We start from the raw sequence: 19,083 nt of genomic DNA, 5'->3' as shown, positions 1-19,083 counted from the left end.
ATCACAGGCCTTATACCAAACTTATTTAACAATTACATTTAGAAATCGATGAAAAAACCTCAGCAGTGCCACAGCTCAGTAGCTATAGCAACCTGCTCAGCTTCTCAGAAGAATCAAATAAGATAACTTGCCCTAAAACAGATGCAAAATAGCTGTCACTGCACATGTGTGGTTTCAGAGACAGAACACAACCATAAAAATTATTTTTTTTCAAATCACAATGCTCCCTTTGACAGAAATCAAAAAGCTACCCTACAGGCAGTGGGTGAGAATTGAGTTTAATTCCTTTACTCTCAGTGTTTTAAAAGCTAAATCATTTATCTCAAAGCTTAATTGTGCCTTTTAACAAATTAGACTTCACTGGAAATCATTATCTGTCTCCCCCCTTCTTGTTACAATTCAAAGGCATCATCTGTTAAAGAGCAAAAACGAACCATTTTCCCCTCATTACACAAAGAGCAAAAAGTCATCCCAAGTTCACATTACTTTAGAAGGTAATTTCTGTTCATCAGAACAATTTGGTATGTGTTCACTCCTTTGCATCCAGTTTTGCAGGCTAATTTCCTCAAATATTTAGACTTAATTTGGTTTGTAACCATTAACTACCATTACAGAAACCACATGTTTCTCTAAGTTGGCATTCCATGCCAGTAATGTTAAAAATATTCTCTGGGTTGTATCTGTTATATTGTAGGATCATATATTCCTCATAAAGCATTACAGCAAGAAAACCAAAACCCAGCAGTTCCCAGAGCCCCTGTTAGAGCTTCTGCCCATAGTGCCCCAATCAGGGTATTTTGAATTAGAAGCTCAGCCTGACCATAGGATGGATATACTGCTAATAGGAAGAGCAGGCCCAGGTTAAGGTCTGCTAAGGAGAATGGAAGGGGCAGTGGGGTTCAGATTGAGATTGCCAGAACTAAGGCCAGTATTGGGGTTGCAATAAATAAGATTGGGGAGGATGTTGATGGTCGAATAGGTTCTTTGATCAATGGTTTTTACTCCATCTGCTAGAGGTTGTAGGAGCCCGAAGGGGCCAACAATGTTTGGGCCCTTTCAGCCTTGTATATAGCTTAGGATTTTGCACTCTACTAGCATGAGGAAGGCTACTGCAATTAAGATTGGGGGGGCACAGGAGAGGGAGATGATGAGGTTGATTAAGAGAGGGTAGTTAGTCATGGGAGATGATTTGAGTTAAGCTAGGGAGAGGATTTGAACCTCCGAGTTAAAGGACTTAAACCTTTTGCATTTTCCGAGCTCTGCCACGCTAGCTGGTCCTTTTCTTGGGCGTGGGGACTGGGCTGCTCCACGTTCTGGAAAGCAGGAGAAGCTGTGGCAGCAGCAGGGAAGGATGCTCACCCTGCTCCAGGGAGGGGCTGCTCAGCACTGATGCTGCACAGGAAGGATCCCAGCAGGGCCCCATCCCAGGGGATGAGCTGGAGACTGCCCTGTGCTGCCCCAGCAAAGCCTCTCCTGCCCAGGCCGGCTGTGCCACGGCTGCTTCCACCTGTGCCACCGCCCCAGTGCAATGCCAGTGAGGAGAACAGTGGTGGCACAGCACAGGGACCAGCTCTGGGGTGCAGCTGCTCCTTATGAAGCACAGCAAAGCATCCTGCCCCCTCCCAAGGAGTCCATTCCCTGTGCAGCTGGGCTGGCTGTACCCCCACAGAGCCCCACTCGCTCCAGAGACTGCTGCTCCAGCAGCTCTCTGGGAACAACGCTGCTCCAGTTTGGATTAAACCTCCCTGTGCTACAACTAAGACTGCAGAAAGAGGAGGCACAGACATTAATTTTGCACTGCAAGGGACCAAGTCAAGGCAATTAACAATGAAGTATTAATACTGCAAGCCATTGTTAAATTTGTGGTCTCATTCACAGCAGCAGAAGGAGGCCTAAACATGTAAACTGGAATCAAAAATGTCAGTGGAATTTGAGCTTAATAAAAAAACCTCACAGAACAGCAAAACCAAGAGAGTTCAGGAGCACTACAATGAACAGAAGCATTCTATTTTTTAACAAAAACTACTGAAGTGTAAACAGTGGCTTCTTGTGATGGGCTCTTCCCTTATTCTGCTTCTGCTCACAGACAAGGATAACAGATTCTGAAGACAAAGCTTTGTCCCGATTTAAAGTTTGATAACCCATCTTTACATCCGTCTTTGTACAAGTTTATCGACACTTCAGCATTAAGAAGAAAAATAATTAGTAGAACTGAGCACAGGTTACACAGAATGCTCTACATATTCTAGAAAGCACTGGGATTCTTTTTTTTTTTTTTCAGAGGAAGACATCTATCTCCTATCTCCTAACAAGAATTTGTACCAGCAGCTCACCCAGAAGTCTAAATCTCAGATTTCTGTGCCTTTAACAGAAATAATATAACTCACTCCACAAATTCAATTTACTGCTCTGAATTTTAAGATTATCAGTATTTAGGTTAAAAAAAATAATTTAAAAAAACTCTTAATTTCTCTTCCATATGAATTTAGACTTGTTCAATCCCTGACATTCAATGTCCAATCCTACAATAAGGAAATACAAAATAAGTAGTGCAGACTGCTTCATCTCTTTGGAAAGAAAGTGCAAATAAGTGACAAGCAAAAACTGGAAGTAAACAGCATTATAAATAAGCCATTTCACTCCACTGGTAAGAGTTTGGGCTTAGTTACCCAGCAGGTTGGATTCCAGTGTGCAGCTTTCCTCTCACTAAAGCAGCATCCACCACTAAACTTCAGTGTAAGGCTTCAGAGTATTGAAGGGTAATCCCCAACAGGTAGAAAAGGGGTAACAGTTCAGTTACTGTTACAATATGCAGAAACTCCCAGCCCATCTTGGATTTTATGACATGCTTTCATTTGCTTCATCCAATTTAAAGAATCACATGAATGTTTGTTGTTCATTTGGACAGCTCATGCCAGACAAACACTACAACAGGGACAGGAATCCATTTATCAATATGGAGACAACAATGTCCAATTACTTGCAACTGATGCCTGAATTTCCATACCCCAGCTATTCCAGTTGGATCAGCTGGCTGTTAAAAACAAAAATTTGATAAGGCAGATTGGCAGCATTGTCACAGTCAAATTGGTGGCTAATGCTAACCTTAAATTAGACAAAGACCCTTCCAAAGTCATTGTGGATTTTTAATTAAAATATTAATTTATCTGGACTCAATGTACCCATAAAATCCCCACTGTTGGCATTACAGTTGTGAAACTATCAGAAACCTTCTTGGAACCTGGTCCTAGCAGAGAAGCAGCTCCAACCCTTGCAAAAGTCCAGTGGAAGTAAACAGATTGGGGTTAATGCTGAGTAACTCTGACAGCAAGGGTCCAGAAACCCCACAGTTTATAATGGACCATTATCTTCTGAGGATGTGTAATTGCTATAATCTGCTGCCATCAGCCAGTGTCTTTTTTGACAGAAATCTGGTACTCTCAAAAGAGGCCTTTTCCTGGCTGGCTGTGCTGTGCCTGGAACAGAGGAATATCTGGAAACTCTGAGGGAGTTGAGCAGGGCCTGATTTACCCCACAGGAGTGGGGGCTGTGCCCTCTGAGCACACATCCAGCAGCCCCAGAGTTTCCATCAGCACTGTTTGTGTGCTGTGCACACACTGCTCATAGGTGAGAAATCCAGTGGGCTCCAACAGAGCCTGGGGCAGCAGCAAAGAAGGGGAAGCATGTTTGTAAAAGCAGTTGACATATCTGGGATTTCCAGCCATCAGGAATGCCACAAACACAGAGGCAAAACCCTCTTTAGGAATGACTTACCACAAGTTTAATGAGGTATTTGTTGAAAGTGAGTAATGCTGATAACTGCAGCATTTGAGCATTTTCATGCAACAGTCAGCAAAAACTGCCCTATTTTCATAATGCAAAAAGAAAGAGTCCATTTTATTACCAAGGTTAATGTACACCTTCTGCTGTATGTAACAGTAAGACTGAGATCAAAGGATAAAGAGGTGCTATATGACTAAAAAGAGGGATTTTTTTTTTTCAGGAGCTGGAGGTGGTACATGTTATCCAAGACTTACATAAGGAGTTCCATGTGACTCTGTGGCTGTTGCAGAAAAACCCTGCAACCAAATCTGGTTTGAGATAACTTCAAACATTAGCTCTGTATTTGGAACTTTCCAACTACACATCAAATAAAACAGACTTAATTTCACTGGCATTGAGTGAACACAGGAAGCAACTTCATTTCCCACTCAGATTCTAAATTGTATCTTTGGCAGTTTTTGAAGTTTCCTTCTTAAGAGAAGCATTAGGATTAAGTGACCTGCACTATGGGAAAACTGTGGGTGGGTTTCCACTTAAACACACGAATCATTTCAAAGCATTTATAATTTTACTTTCCACTTCAGTTTTCCCAGGGGCATGAGAAAAGGGGGTTTTGAGACAAAACTATGCATCCATAATGCTAAATAGTTTCAGCATCTTAAACTGTATTGAATGATGTTTCAGCTGAAATAAAGATGCACAGCTATAAATATTAAAAGTTTTTAAAGACCTTTGTGCAATCTTCAAAGATCCTTGTGTCCAGAATTTGTATGGACTTCTGTAAGTCATGATTCTTCAGTCTTCCAGCTTTACAGGAAAAAAAATTATTATTATACATGTCTCAGGAGCATTGGCAGAAAAAGGATTAATCTTGATCAAATATGTTTTTTTCCATCCCTCACTTAACACTCCTCAATCAATGTCAACAATATTGCAATTGATCTAATTTCATGTCATTCACTCCAACTATTTTCCAAAGATTTTTTCATATGCACTTCCTCAAGTGGAAATGTGGGCAAGCCAGTTTTTGGGATTTTTTTTTTTAATGTCAAAAAATACACAATATCAAGCATTCACACTCATGATCAACTTTAACACCCCAATACACAGATGAGAAAAAAAACCACAAAATATTTATTCCTGATCCCCTTTCTTTCCCTTTCTTTTACTTCTCTTAAGTGTTGCAACAGTTGTCTTTATGAGAGCATTGGAATCTTCAACACTGACAAATGGCCGTGGACTTGCACCTCAAAATCACTTTTGGAAAGCTTCATAGTTAATGAGTTTATGACAAAATCTCAATTACATGAGCAAAAAAGTAGCATCTTTTTCATATCCGGATATTAATGACAGGTATACAAGAAGAAGTGGTCAAACCCAGATACATTTGATGTGATATTTTTACAAGTTGGGGAAATTTTAAGACCATTCTTCCTATATATAGAGCACAACCAACCAAGTAGAAGGACACTTAAATTTTTAACATATTTTTCATATGGAGTACTTAATCTGATTGCAATCTTCACAGTTTAACAAGGAGGCTATTTTCTGCAAAACTTAATCTATTTATCAGTTAAATATGATAAGATTTATAGAAACCTCTTGCTGGAAACTTGAAAGATAACCAGGCCCTGTAATTTTACAATAATGTATTTTAACATATTCTGCAGCTAAAGACAGATTATCTTATGTTTCATGTTAAAAATAGATTTGTTTGATATTAATCTTTCAGCTGTACTACAGTACCAATCATGCTGCTGACCTTGCCATTATTACAATAACATGTCAGTCCTTGGATTGTCTCCCTGCTGAGAGTCCAACTGTGTACACTGGTTTGTTCAAAACATATTGCTGAGAGGAAAAAACCACAATTTTCCCTCCACAAGATAATAGATAAATGTAATTCTGAGCAGTCACTCAATTGTCTGATCAGCATTTCTTCTAGGAACACATTGTGTAGTACTAAATTTTCAGACAATTAACATTAGGCATTGGTTGTACCTTCAGCAATTCCTACAGAGTCTTTTATCCTTACAACAGGCAAGGACTTGGCACAGTCTTCTCTCCCTGCTCAGTACAGCTTCTCTCTTAGACAAGCAGATGCATCTTCATAATACACCAGTTTAGATTGTTAAACATATTTGTTTCATTATAATCAGACTACAATTTTTCTCACCAAAATGAACAGTTTAAAAAATTCAAGTTTAGATCAAAAGACCAACTGCAAATTCTCCAATCATTTGTGGAATATTATCTATCTTAACAAAACTCTTCATTTCAAATTCTACTGAACACATTCTAAAATGGTTTGACACATCATTGACCCTGTTTTTATGGACAAGGAGAAGTTTACAAGATTCTGTCCAGAAACCACTGCTCTTGGACAAGTACTCATTAACAGCTGAAAGTTTAAGGAATTAGCTAGTCAAGAAACTGATTCCATAGTGCAGCAGAACTAAACAGGGCTGGGTTTAAAGTGAAATCTACTGCACATTTGTAAAGCCTACATGTACCAATCAAGCTCTCTCCTTAACAGTATCAAAACACAGAAAGGATGTTTACACCATGCATATTGTGCTTTCTCATTTCATTTCCTTAGAGGAAGGAATTAATACTTTTTTAAGACTCTACAGTTTCTTAAAAGAAGGATGGGCTTGTATTTCTGGTTAATTTACTGAATATATGCTATTACTATGTGAAAGTAAATCTTCTCTGTAAGGACCGATCAAATAAATCTCAACAATTGAACTTGCAAATCAGTTTCTTGATGTCAACAGCTTTGTCATGTCAATAAATACAGCACTAAGCCAGCAGCAATGACTATTAGCCATCTCTGCTGTCACTTACTTGAGTATAGGTACATAACTTGCCTAAAACCATCATGCAAGATTTACACTCAGCAGTCAAGAACAAAAAGGACCTAATTTATCACAGCTGTCATCAGGTAAATGAGGAGAATCCAGCATGTCTTGAACCAAAAAAACCCAAACCAAAACAAAACTAAGAAACATTCCCTTTTGAATCACAGGAATACAACCTGAATCTTAAAAATTTTCAGTAAAGTGGCCAGCAAATGTTGGGAAAGTAACTTTGAATTCTGAATTGCTGAGGTGATTTGATGAAAGCTTACTATTTTTCTCCAAATTAACATAGTTAAACACAGCTGCTGGCTCTCAGCTGTGCTCAGATGGATGAGTTCCAAGAGAGTGCTGTCATCCCACCTCTGGCAGTACAGCCCACTGTGATGCTCATGACAGGATGTGAACTATTTCCTCAACATCAAGTCAACAGGTTTTAGCAGGGACATGTCAAAGTCTCACACTGAAACTTAGCATCTGTCAGAACAAACTTTTGTATTTTAGTCTCCTGTGGCAAATTAAGAGTTAATACTTTTTCTGCAAGAAAGCCCCAAAACTGAAAAATAATCCATTTTAAATAGCCTTAATCTGTCAGCAGCAGACAAAGTCAAAATTCATTTTCATCTAAAAATGTCTCTCAGATTTTGTAAGTACCATACTATGCACATAAGCTATGGTACCTGTCACATCAAGAGCTGGTATTAATATTCATGCAATTCCTTACTTTTATGTTCCAGTGGTGTTGCCTTGAAGGCAGATGGATTAAAACACATTGGTATCTTGAATAAAGCCTTCTCCACAGGCAGAGGGTAGTACAACTATTTAGTATGTGCTGCTAAAGCAACAGCTACATCCCACAGAGAAGATAAAGATGCTGAGCCAGTGCTGTGGATCTCATAATTTATGTGTACAAAGAAAAGCCCAGCACATGCTCACTATTGTGATGAGTTCTTTTGAATTTGATGAAATCCTCTAGAAGAGTTAGCACTGTGCTCACTCCAAGTGCAGAGCATTACTGTAGACATCTGATATAATGAAAATACTGAAATGGAAAGATGAAAAGAATAGGGACAAACCTAGTGTGCTAGGAAAAACCTGTCTTCCCAAGACATGCATAAATGCTATAAATATATGTGTATTTCCAAAGTTGTATGATCAGATTTCTAATTCTTCAATAAATGCAGGATTAGCAGGACTTGCAAAAGGGGTGCAAATCAAGTTTAAAAAAAAAAAAAAAAGGACACTCAATAAGAATACTTAAAAGCTTTGGGCATTTGTATCTGAAAATGAAGGGAGGAGTAGGCCAGGCAGCTTCTCTTTTTAGTACTTAAAGCAGAAAACCAATAGGTAATAAAGTAAATTGAAATGAAATGTTTTTAACCATTAAAAAGCTGTACTTCAGATGGGGGAAACTTGAAACAGAGTTGCACAGAAGAGACACCAATAAGCTGAAAAGCACATCTGTTAAGGAGGGGGAAACGCCCCCTGAAGAAACCAGAGTTTCTGGGTTCTGTCTCAGATAATTCACTTTCAGATTAATGAGTGTGCCAGAAAAGATGGAGCTGCAGCAAGACATGTAAGGGACTGTTCCAGGGCACAATCAAATTTAGACTGGCTTATGAATATACAGAGAGTAAACCTCTTGTATCTACAATCCATACACATTACTGAAGAATTCCAATGATTTCATGCATGTACAGCTGTCTCCAGGATCTGAACTGTGAATGTTACAGGGAAAAAACCCCTAACTTTGACTGCCAGATGGATGGGTCATGCCTTGCTGATACCCTGGGTACTCCTGACAATCTGCCTGTTCTGTCTACCTGCTCCTTTAACAGGTATTTCCTCCAAGTCAAATGCAGCCAGGTATTTAATTCACAAAGATAGCTGTCCATCTGCTCAGGCAGCTGAGTAACCTGACTGTAATACCTGCTATGGATGCAGTTTGATTGTTACAGCATCAAAGAGAGAGAAGTGACACAAGGTCTTTGCTAGTGCTATTCAAACCACACATCTGAGCAATGACATTTATACTCAGAATGATAATTTGAGACTGGAGAACCAGTGTCCCACCAGTACCAGAAGAACTCAAGCATTATGTTGTTTAAATTAAAAAAAAAAAAAAAAAAAAAAAAAAAAAAAAAAAGCTAAATACCCGATTTATTGTAAAGGAAGTTTAGTTTATTTGCCATCTTTGTTTTTGATCAAAAATGACCAACAATTCAGAAGATCTGAAATGTTGATTGGGTTTATTAAACATGCTAAAGCATTGCTGCTAAGCAAAGCAGCACTGCTGCTGTGGCTGATCACCCATAAATCCATGCAACTTGCAGCAAAACCAGACTGAATTTCTCCACCAGACTGTTGTGTGTGTTTTCAGGTTAGAAGTGGCCACTTGGCTTTCCCAGGATGAGAAGGCCCAGGTCAGTGAACAGTGTCTGACTCAGAGGAGCAGAGCTCCTTCTCACAACTGCTCCCTGCCCACAAATCAAAGTGAAGCTCAGTCAGTGCAAGCCCCAGACACGTCAGCACCGTGTCAGGACTGCACTCCAGAGCTGGCCGGCAGCCACCAGGCCAGAATGGAAAACATGCTAAACCTTTTTATTCTACTAATACCATTGTGGACTCTTCCTGGTGCACAAACATCCAACTAATTATTGCTACAGCACACAACAACAGTGAAAGACAATTTACAGAGTTGTTTTATTTATCCTTAAATTCCTCAGTTTATTTGGAAAGGAAATTTGAATTTATATTGTCAGCTACATTTTCCAAAAATAGTACTTTGCATCAAGTGTGTTCTGTACATTAAATAAATCAATGTTCAACTTTCAATTAATTCTCTCTTCAGGGGCCAAAGACTTCATTTTAGAAAGCAGAATTGTACAGAAAAAACACATGCAGAAAAATTATGCTATTTGTAGAGGTAAAGGCTGGAGTAACTTTTGAACATCTATTATTCAAAAAGCTTGCAACTTATAGCAATTTTCCACCATGCACTAGAATGAACTGGCAAAATCAGAACACCTGTCCTATAAAAAATGTAATTTCAAATAAATTAATACTTAATATCCTGCCTTTTTGTGAGCTAAAAAGAAGTAGTGTCAATATTCTTGGAATGAAAAAAAAAGTTTGCTCCATGTAACATTAAAGTATTTTATGATGCAATAATACAAAGTTAAGAAACAGCCACGTGCAGATTTAGACTGTGAAATTTGGTGAACTGGCACCATTTCAGTGGGATAATTGTGTACCTAAATCCCATCTCTTGTTACTGGAACTAGAGTACATGCCTGGAGTCAGACACATACTTTAACAAAGGAGTATTCTTACACAAGTACAAGAATATCAAACCCAAAGTGGTTACCTATACCCTGTATGTACCCTCCTGAGACAGAACTGCTTCCAAAATCTGTATTGAGTAAATTGCCATAGAACCATAAAGTAACACCTGAAATATCTTCATGTAACTTCTCAAGTCTACACAAGCACAAATCTGAAAGCAGAACTTGTTTCTTAGACTTTACCAAGACACAAAAACATTCCCAGAAGACTTCTTGCTCTGGCAAAACATCATCTTGCTGCCACTGTAACTCCCACCAGAGATTTCACTCCCCTAGCTGGGATACACAAGCAAGCCACATCCTTCCTGCTCACTCAGTACAGCAATTCCTTTTTTCAGCTGAAGGGTCCTTACCCTACCAGCCGCATCCAGGAACCCCAATCCCAGCCCTGGGGTCACAGCAGCAGGAGAAGCACAGCAATGCAAAGGCCGAGTGCGAACAGAGCTCTCTCTGCACTGCCCACCCGGCCCCAGCCCTGGGGCAGCCACAGCACAGCAGCCAAACTCTGCCCCTGCTCAGGACAGACACAGGCACAGCTCGGAAGATGCAAGAACTCCCGCTGGTTCCTGCTGAGAGGGGAGGGAAGGCCTAATTGCTGGTGCAAAAACACCCTGAGGCTTTGTTCCCAGCACCTTGCCCTGAGCAAGAGCAAGCCCTGCGTAGCAAGTAATTAATACCCTAAGGAAAACTGCAGTGGACTCCATCACAGCTCTGCTCTGCATTTCCCTCATTAACCAACTTCCCCTGACTTTCAGGGAGTGAATAAGTAGTTCCAATATTCCCATGTTTGTAAGAGACAAAGAACCAATAGAAAATTCTCAATCATGCCTGGCTAGACATAAAGAAGAACTGCCCAGATAAACTAAGACCCAGGTCATCTAGCCAAGATAAGATGCTTTTGGATTCCAGTATTGTGGAACTGTCTGCCTGAAAGAGTTATACAAAAGCCAAATGGCAATTATTTTAACTAAGTTTCACACAAAACAATTAAAATACTCCTATTTGTATTGGACTACAGCTCCTTCAAAAACTGAGGAATGATTTGACATATGCAGTTCTATTAAATCACTAACAAATAATATGGACACTGTGCAAAGTGGGAGTTTTAAAAAAAGGCCAAAGCCTGACCTTTACTGGTTCAAGAAGTTTTCCGAGAATTGTAAACAGCATTAAGATGAAAGCAACCCAAGAGCTTTCAATATCTTTAATATAATACATAAAATAAGATTAGCACTAGATCTCATCTGCTCAATGAGACACCCACAACAGTGTTTATGAGTTTATGTACTCATGGGTTGACTCCTAGGTTAGGTCTGGCCCAGTGACAGCAGATGAAAGATTAAATCATGAACACATAACACACTTGTACTGAAATCACATCCAGTGGTCTGAGTAACTTCTTCTAACCTGCTACTTCACTTTAAGCATAGGGAGCTATACAATTACAGACTATGGCAAATACATTTAATTTAATTAAATTATATATGGATATTTCTAACCAAAGTAAGTTGTTATTATAGTAAAAATGAATGATGAAGATCTTTTCTTCAAAATATTTTCTACTTGGTTTCTTTGCTACTTAGCAATATTGTTCAAGGAAGATGAACAAACAAAAAAAATTGCCTGCAACGTATACAATTATGTGTCTTATTAAAAAAATGTTAACTCCACTGCAGCTGTGAACACATCCAAAGCATTTATTACATAACAAATCCCTGAGTTCTGTTACATAACAAATCCCTGAATCCCAATCACATTAGTTACGTACTACGCATATTTTTTCCACATAACTGCACACCTGACATTTGAAAAATCTGGCTGGACATTTTTATATTATAGCCCTCTTTATTAAAAAATACATACTGCACTTCACATTAAAAACACACTTCTGCTTCCTCACTTCCTATTTTTTGCTACACCTAAGTTAAATTTGCTTCCAAATCTGTTGTGTAGATTAGGTCATTTATGACATTCATATATACATGCTGGCATATGTATGTGATTAATGCATTCTAGAGACAAATATCTTAGCCTAAGATTACTTATGAATCTCCTGAAACAGTGAGCTAATTACAAACATTACATATGTAAAAATAAGCACACACACTTTCACCATGACAGATACCTCTATAAATGACGAGTACTGAGAGGCCCATCCTTTCCTGCTGTTTACCCAGTATCACTTAACTTCTTACTATTTCTTTTTTCAGAAACTAATACTCTCTAATACTCAAAAATATAAATTTTAATGTCATTTTAAGGGCATGACCTGATCCTCAATGTCATCTGTGATAGGAATATACACTGGTGCTCTTTCAAAAAGGAAGAAAAACTGAGTTTGGAAATAATGTCATAAATTATGTCACAAAGTCATAATCAGAGCACCAGCTTCAATAACATCCCAGGCACCACAAAATTGGATCTCATGAATCACACTGTAGCTTACTGCATAATCAGATCATCATGCATCAAAAATATGTAATATAAACTTAGGCCATAACTTAAAAATTGCAGCAGGTCCCCTTGACCAGCAGCCAGTGTGACCTTCAGAACAGGGTTAGAAAATCATGAGACATACACACAAACCAATTCCTGAGGCAGGTGGCTATAAACAGACAAAGAGAACACTGTAAATCAAAACACTAAGTTATGCAAGAAGACTGTATATTTAAAACATCATGAAGTTGATTTCTTTATTCAACAGGAGAAATTAATATCTGATTTGCTTTTCTTTCCTGTGAAATGTAATAAACACACACATGCATTTTTGAATAAAATTATAAAGCAGGTAAAGGAAAAAGCAAGGTGCTAATTACAGGTGAGAGACTAAAGTATTTATACACAACCACAAAACTCCAGTAATTAAACCTAAGCACTGCCATATCAGTCAGGATGGAAGCAGAGTCAAACCTTTTTGCCAAATTATGTTCCATGTACTGTTACACTCATAGCCATGGTCTGATAGCAGAACCTTACATCTCTCTGCTGGGGACAGTGATTGAGATACAGATACATATTTATAAAACCATCCAGCCTTTAAAAGCAGCTCCCACATCTGAGAGCTTCTATCAGGAAGCTACTGAGCACCTATTTAAAGTCAGTAAAAATCCTTCTTTATCAATGGTCTACAGCTTATTGTATTGTGCCTGAGTATTCAGAGATCGGTTCCCTCCTTCTCTTCCCTTACACACACCCAAAGAATGTAGCATGTTCAACCAAGGCATAAAATAAAGCTGGAAATGCCTACAATTCCCTGAAGGAGCAGAAAGATACAGCACAATTTGGCTGCTGTCCAATTCAGGAACAAAAGATGTGCTTGAATTAAAATACCCAATTCAAACACTGTTAAACTTCAGGAAAGTTTCAGTCCTGTCCCCACAATTTCAATGTAGTCAGTGGCCTTATGATTTAAACATGATTTAATTCTAAGATCTGCTTATCTGCAGACAGCTTCAAAGTAGTGGAAAATCAGTAATTTAATACTACTTTAAAAAAAGAGACAAATTTGCCTCTAAAGTCATTGTGTAATCCAGTACTCAAAAAAGGAAGAGAAATCACACTTCTGTTACATAACTAAAACAATACCATAAGCTAATTTCTCTGCGTTTTTAACATGGAACTAGTATAGGATCTAAGAAGCAGGCATTCAGAAACATGACATTCTTAACACAGCCCTTTCCCCAGGCCCTCAGAGTTTATTTTTATGTAAATCTGCAAAGAAAACTAAGCCCTAAAGTACACATGAGAAAAAAGGCAAAAATTCAACTAAATCTGTAAAATTTAGAATGCGTGTAGTAGAGAAGTGATTACAAGTTTTAGTTGGTAGCAAATACAAGCAAAATAATGGAGTAACTGGATGCTGACCTTAAATTTGTATTGATTATAAGAGGTGTATTTTTCTAAATACTTCAATGGCTAAATATAAACTGTACTTCTTCAAATAAATGCCAACATTTTAGGATGTGAGGATTCTGTTAATTGTCCTCTTCTCTCTAAAGGTAATATTATAAAGCCAAGTTAAGTTAGAGTAGGACTGGTACACTGCAAGATAATTTTACCACCATCCTGTGGCTAAATTTGTTTCTTCTACATGGGTCTAAATCACCAACTCTCTGAAAGAAATGGACAGAACAGTGCACTGAAAGAGCAGAAAAAAGTAGCCTTCCAAAAAAAACCAAAAAAACCAAGAAAAAGCTGTTTAAACTACCTAATGCAAAAATTTGCTATACATTTATATATCATGTTATTATCAAGAAAAAAAACCAACTTTAAAATTTAAATTGGTAACAGAAGGTACTAAATTTAAGAATATTAATCCACTTTTGAACAGCAGCCTTTCAGAGACTGTGATAAGGGGAGACAGGCACACAATTGCTGCCTAACAATAGTAAAAAGGAACTACAGCTTTAGGACAGAATACAGAGGCTATATTTTGAATTCAAACTCAGAACACGTAAGCTACCCTTTGAACCCTGCCAATCTGAACACCACTGTTGCTGTATCAAATTCCAACAGAAAATTATAGTAAAAATATTTTTATCAAATACTACTTCCACAGACAAGGACTGCCAGTATCTATAAACTTAAATCCAAAAAATCTTTAAAATATTATTAAAGCCATCACTGCTATCGCTTTTCATATTTCTCTCCTGTTTAAAAAAAGTGTCATTAAAGACATACAGTAAAAATGAAATGTGCAATGCTGCAGGAAATCAATAGAGGAGCGAGGGGTAGAATACAGACCTTTTGGCTGTGAACTCACTAGACCATGGCTCTGATTTCAGCAAGTAATGCTGTGGACTCCCAGTGAGTCACTAAGCTTTAAATGAAAACCCCAAACGTTTGTAGAAGCCTCGGGCAGCCCAGCTCCTGCACAGCACATTTCAAGGCTCCAGGAGCAGTCTGACAAATGCATTCTAGGAACAGAAGTAGAACAGGATGCACACACAGTGCAGGAATAAAAGGGTGGCCTGAACACAGGAAAATTGCAAAGCTCACAATGCCTGGACAGCAGCTCAGTCATGGAAGGGGATGCCATTCCATCAGTGTAATGCCTGGCAGTGCCCTGCTCTGCCTCGAGACCCACACTGATACCTGCAGATCCCAAGACTTGTCTGCCCAGCCCTCACTGCCTAAACACACCATCTCAAACCTTCCCACTCATCTCTCCCTGTGTGGAAGGCCCCCACATCATCAGCCTCAGCAGTTTCAGGGGCACAGGGGGCTCAGAGAGATCCTGTGACTGTTCTCAGTCACTGCTAAGCCATGGTAGCCAGAAGCTGCCAGCCCTTCAAGGCTGAAGCCGTGAACAGGCAGGTTCAGAAAGCAGATGCAAAAGACCCCCATCTTGCTCCTCAGTAAAAATTCTACCTCTGCAAAGTCTTTAGTTATCACTAGTCCAAAAAAACCATTTAAAAGCTCTTAAATCAGAACTTTCATCAGTGCTCAATGACATAGCTGCAGTAACTCCTTTCTGAATTGCCTCTTCACTGAGACAAATCAGACTTTATCTAGTTTTAGAAGTTCTCCTAACAACTTTGGTGACTTAGAAGTGCCCAAGGATGACATGTTAATTGGGTATCATCCAGAAGACTAAAGCTTAAAACACCTTGAATATATAGCACTAGGTGGACATAATAATGAAAAGCTGGACAGGCAGCTGTTCCTTTTCTCCCAGTATGCTAGAGGATGAGTCCTGTTACACACCAAATATATAAAATCTAAGTGCATCATAAAATCTAAATGTCTGCTCCAACAAAGCCTTTCCTGTAGGAGGATTTTAGCTGACCATATGAAAGTGGCAAAGACTGCAGAAGGCATGAAACTAGATAAAACTCTTGAAATGAGATAAAACCTACCATGCTACAAATCAGTTTACACCAAAATAAGTCAACTGGAATCTCAAGGTAGATACAGCTTGATTATATCTTCAAACAATTTAAATTAACAAATTCTATAACTTACCACATCTTGGGCATTTGTGATAATCCTGAAGCTCCAGCTTTTCTGTTAGGTACCATTGACACAGACCAAGGGCTGTTTAGAATGGAACTGCAGTACAATGTCTCTGTTCAGTCACACCAATCTGGCTTCTTCTCTTTTTCCTTTCAGAATAACAAGAGAGAAAGTCCAGGACCAAATAACAAACAAAGTTCTGGTGAGATTTTCTGCATTTGGGTTATTTCCTTCCTTTTGTAAAAGTAAATTTACTTTAAGAACATGTAGGAGAGATTAATGGTGCATCAGTAATAATATTTTGCTTTTCCATGTGATTAACCCTGATTACCTTTCTTTGGACAATAGGTTGCATTACCCACAAAAAGCAGAACCTTGAAACTCAAGGCAGACATTGTATTACTGTCACTTCTTCAGAAAATCTATACTAGCATCAGAAAAGGGCCATTGTTTTCTGAGATGGGGGAAGAGGAGAAAAGCAAGAGGAGGATTGATCAAACAGCAAAGAGCATCCAAGAAAAAAGAACATTCTCTGAAAAAAATTAACTACACACAGCACTGGTATCGAATTGGGTTGGAGGGGGATATTGTTGTGGTTGAAAACTAAATAGTTTCCTCAAGTTTTAGAGCACGAAAGAATGATTATTCCCTGAAATTTGAGGATTATTCTCCCTAAGAAACTGTCAATTAGCATAACTTTGAGCCCAGCAAAACTCTTCCTGACTACCACATGTAACTATGGCAACAAGATCCAGGAACCTACAATAAATATGATACAGTGTCAATAACCCAGACTTTTTCATGTAAATAGATAAAGCACAAGGAAGACAGAAGACCATGTCCAATGGTTTAGATTCAATTTTTAGATCTCTTAAATGCTAGGAATGATAGCAAATTCCAATGACTAATAAAATTAAGAGAAAACCAAAAGAAAAGAAAACTCATCTCTCATGGAAGAACTATTTAGAGTTTAAGAAAGAGTAAGACCACATTTGTGGATTTTTGCCATTAAAGCTGTGAAATTCTATAAACAGATCTTATCTCTACTAAAGTTCCATAAATAGGTTTGAAATTGTTTCAGAACACCTACTCATTTAATAAATGACATTTTTCGAGTGGAATTAAGTCAATTTTTAAAATAAAGAGAACGGAATTTTCTTATTTGGCTACATCTCCCAGTGCATCTGTAACGTATGGTATTTTCATATATGGGAACATTAAGTCAGAGCTTTATACAACCACATTTACAACTGTGAATCACTACTTAAACATCAAATGAAGTTCTCTCCCCCATTCAGCATAGTATGGGAACTTCATGGAAAAGCAGAAGACTTCTTCCTTCCCCCCAGCTTAGAAATCACTAATAGGTGGCACAACAAATAAATCATCCAGAAGATATCGGTATCCTAGAAAATATAAAAGATGGTGGCTTCCTATCACCTAAAGCCTCCCATCTCTGAAAACTAAAACAACAAACTGTAAGTGCACAAGTCATTCAAAGTCTTGGCCTAAGAAGTTACACCCTATACCAGGAAACAGAATAATGTTGTGGGATTCAATACAGGGACATGTGAGAAACACTATTTCCATGTGAGGGAAAACTTACGAGGAAACTGGAGTGAAATGAATAGGGAGAAGAGTCTTATAGAAAAGTGAAAATGGAAGACAAATATTCAAGGAAAAAAGGGATTGAGGATGGAATGACAAATCCTAGACAAGATGCAGACATGACACCAGGGAAATGAAGGTTCATTACAAACAGGAGTGCAGTGAGCTGAAAAGCTGTGACTGCCCACTGAAAGGATCCTAATCCCAACACCATTTCTGCCTCCCTGTATCTCCTTCCACTCATGCCTAGCTATGAATAGCTTACTCCTTCCTATCCTAATATAAATAGCTCGAAGCCACAGCACTAAATCCCAGCAAGAGCCTGAGACACATGCTGGCCTGGGGTACTGAATGAAGAAAACAGAGATGATTCCATCTCTATATAGATGGGTCTTCAGGAGGGCAGACAGTCACTTTTTACCCTCTTGGACTGCAAGGATTTGCTAAAGCCTTTCTGCATTCACTAACATACTAAAAGGAGCCATTAAAGTTGTGTTATTATCTCAAATTAATTGCTGCACTATTCCCTTAAGTCAAATATTCCTTTAGGGTATGAACTGCTTGATGCAAGACTAAGCATGCAGAACACACTGTCTTAATACCAGCCATTGATGATGCATATTTTCAGAGACAGCATAAAAGGTGCTAAAAATTATTTAAAATTATAATTTTAAAACTTTTTTCACTGAGAGCCTTCTATTAGATCTGAAAAATCCCACATTTGTTCAAATATATATTGTTTATAATTTTTACATTTCTTGCTATTCAGTGACCTATTTTCTTATAATGAAACAGATCAGCCATTACTGAAGGCACATTTGTACTCGTGTTCAGCTCATTTGTGTCAGCTCTGCAGCCACGACATCCTGGACCATGCCCTCATCATCAGATCTCAGCCTGAGGGGCTTCAGTTTCACAGCACACTCAGACACACATTCACAATGTTGCCTTGAGAACTCAGGTGTCCTTCCCCCCTCTAGTCTGTAGCACTGAGCCATCCCACACGGCCAATGCTCCGACATTCCAGTCCCCAAAGATCCCACTGCACAAACAACAAACAAACACCACCCCCTAAAACAATAACACACAACTAACAAAAAAAGCCCCAACAGCAACACCTCCCCCCAACCCCATGTCTGAGCTAAAATACCCTGCTTAAAACTACTGAGAGAAAAGTTAAGTGAAGACATTACACTATTTCATTTTATGTCCTAACTCAGGCAGTGTGAATAATTGATTTCTCGGTTCGGCAGATTGAACTGAATTTGAAGTATCTCCTTTTCTTGCACAAACCCTCTCAAAATTTCATTTTGGCATGACATATTCCATTTCAGACTTGCAACAAAAGCTGTGAAATGAAGGCCAGATTCACAAAAAAGAGAGGAGAAAGAGGAGCTCCCCTTGATGGCAAAGCTCTGGGGGGCTCCTCCTTCTGTGCCTGTGACTGGGAGCAGCAGCCAAGCCAAGGCAGCAGCTCCCTCGTGGTGACAGGAGCTGTCCCTGTGCTCCTGCTGTCAAACATGAGCAGCACTGAA

At 38.7% G+C, this 19,083-nt stretch overlaps 1 protein-coding gene across 17 annotated transcripts in view; it reads right to left on the bottom strand.

Annotated features, from left to right (window-relative positions):
• Nucleotides 1–19,083, bottom strand: part of ARVCF (ARVCF delta catenin family member) — a 247,303-nt gene that overhangs the window by 193,770 nt on the left and 34,450 nt on the right. For 2 of the 17 annotated variants that reach the window (XM_071445372.1, XM_071445388.1), the window contains exon 3: nt 15,950–16,089. The exons of the other annotated variants lie outside the window; for them this stretch is intronic. The gene's annotated coding sequence lies outside the window, so the exon portion shown is untranslated. The remainder of the gene's footprint in view (nt 1–15,949; nt 16,090–19,083) is intronic. 17 annotated transcript variants of the gene reach the window in all.

The sequence above is a fragment of the Agelaius tricolor genome, unplaced genomic scaffold (genome assembly GCF_023055355.1).
Source record: "Agelaius tricolor isolate 1412-34295 unplaced genomic scaffold, bAgeTri1.0.p SCAF_20, whole genome shotgun sequence".
NCBI classification, from domain to species: domain Eukaryota; kingdom Metazoa; phylum Chordata; class Aves; order Passeriformes; family Icteridae; genus Agelaius; species Agelaius tricolor.
This window is presented reverse-complemented; position numbering and strand designations above follow the sequence as displayed.